Here is a 2328-nt window from a genome sequence, read left to right as displayed (position 1 = left end):
AAGCCACTCCAGCAGAGCTGGCTGGAAACCCAGCCTCAACCAGTTTCTGTGTATTTCTTCAGCACACAGTCAAGGATATTTAATACAGTGCTTGTGAAACTTAGAATAAAAGTCAGGGAGGAGGAAAGAAGATGGGAAGCAACACTGAGGGCAAAATAATTTTCAGTTTCCCCTTCTCAGGTTGAACCATTCTGTCATGTACCACTTAACTCCACAGTGATCAACGTGGGTTGAACAAGGCTTATTGCTGAGGGATGTCCCCACCATCTTGGTCTGCGTAAGTGCACACAATGAGAAAATCACTTAATGACCCATTCTCAGAACACATGACTCAACTTCTTTGCTTAATCTGAAATTAATTAACAGTAATGGCAACAAAACTCTTCCATGGAAATCATATTCATTCCATTGAAATTATAATTTGCATAACATTATGCATTCTGATGTAGCATATTTGTGACATCTCCATTGCAGTTTCAAGTCCAACAGTTCTGAGAAGATAGATCCAAGTTAGTGAAGAATCATTTAACCAAGTGATTCAGAGAGAAAAAATTTCTTTAACTGTTGGAAAGTTTCTCAGGTATTGAACATTTATGTCATATAAAAAGGATCTGTTAGTACAGAAAGGTAAAGTGATAAAAATTATTATGGAAAAACTTTGTTATCCAATTGTTAGAGAAGATATCTGAAGTTGGGTTTTTAATATCAAACTTTTGTCTGGGAAGAAGAACTATATTTTTCATTGGTAAAACTGCATGAAAAGTAACCACAGGGGAGGTGCTTTGTTAACTCCATGTCCCCCGGGGACAATGGACACTAAGAAGGACGTTCAACCCCTCAAGAACTAGCCAATGCCTTATATTTGTGAAGAATGTCAGACAGAAAATGAGATAAAATCCAGGGATCCAAACAGATGCCAAAAATGTGGGTACAGAATAACGTACAAAAAAAGATGAAAAAAAAAATGGTGGTTTTTGATGCTCAATGAAACATTCCAGTTCAGAGGAACATCTTCCCTTGTACTTGGATATGCTGCTCATGTTTCTCATTGTCATACAGCATTTAATGCAGCATACTTATCTTTTTGAACTACATATGATTTCCCTTTAAAAATCCATATTGTATTTATGTATGTTTTAATATAAACACATTGTTCAAATGCATGACTTATAATTTAGTTTCATTGTAATGAATGTTTAAATTACTTTGTTAAACTCTCTTTATAATCACAACCTAGAATAATGTGGGGCCCATACAAAAGAGCCCTCTGAAAGCCTAGTAAAATAAATTACTTGGAAAAAAGAGGAAAATACAAATAACCACAAAGAAAGAAAATTTGGGATATATTCACAAACTCCCAAGGCTCTTTAGATGTGACAGTTCATTTAACATGAAAGATCTAGTAGTTCTTTGTAAATATGAATATGTTGTTTACATATTGCATTCACACTGTGCTGGAATCTTAATTTTTCTTTATGATGTCTTTAAAACAAACAAACCTGGTGTTTGTGCAAGTAGTCTCAGTAAAGGATAGGGAAAATAGTAATTTATCTTCTCTCAATTTATTCTTTGAGGCATTTTTTTTTTCTTTTGAAGTTTTAGGCATTATTTTTAATCACAATGTTGGTAAACACATTTCTCCATTTTTAAACGAAAGATTGAAGAAGTAACTTCAGCAATTTTGAATCAATGCAGTTATTGATTCCAACGAAATGACAACATGTGTTAAAATGAGAAAATATATACTTCTAAATCAATGCAGCTATTGATTTTAATCAAATGACAACATATGTTACAATGAGAAAATATATTGAAGTAAAATGGTCATGGGAAACTGGAAAACAGCTCCAGATAAATAGCATACCTGACCTAAGAACACTGCCTACCCATAGCTTGGATTCAGTTGCATTCATTTTTTGCTCTACTCCTAAAAAAAAGCGCAATTCATAAATGCCAATCATATAAAATTCATAATTCTGGAGACTTCAGGAAAAACCGTTTAATCACCCAGTAAACTAACTAAAGGATTAGCCTCCACCCTTGTAAGTCTTAGATACAAGATAATATGACTTGAATCTATCAAGAAACTCATGGCCAAGTTGGACAGATAAATGTCTAAGTAGTGAATATGTTGTCTCATAAATACCCTATTGCCATTGCCGCCATTATTACTATTTATAGTAGACGGCATAAGAAAAGCACAAAATGCTTTTCATTATCCCTTAAATGAATCTGAGGTTATCCTATATCCCAGGGTTTCCATTAGCGTTATGGAGGAACTGAAGTGACAAAGCCCTTGACAAGGAGGTTTTGCAACTTTTGAATGCT

General features: G+C 34.1%; 1 pseudogene; it reads left to right on the top strand.

Moving 5' to 3' along the window:
- Positions 1–809: 809 nt before the first annotated feature.
- LOC121151368 lies at positions 810–988 on the top strand (annotated as a pseudogene).
- Positions 989–2328: the final 1340 nt, after the last annotated feature.

Source organism: Ochotona curzoniae, unplaced genomic scaffold (assembly GCF_017591425.1).
Source record: "Ochotona curzoniae isolate NIBS_2020 unplaced genomic scaffold, NIBS_Ocur_1.0 contig_2318, whole genome shotgun sequence".
Classification (NCBI taxonomy): Eukaryota; Metazoa; Chordata; class Mammalia; order Lagomorpha; family Ochotonidae; genus Ochotona; species Ochotona curzoniae.
Note: the sequence above shows the minus strand (reverse complement) of the source record. Positions and strands in the feature narration are given on the sequence as shown.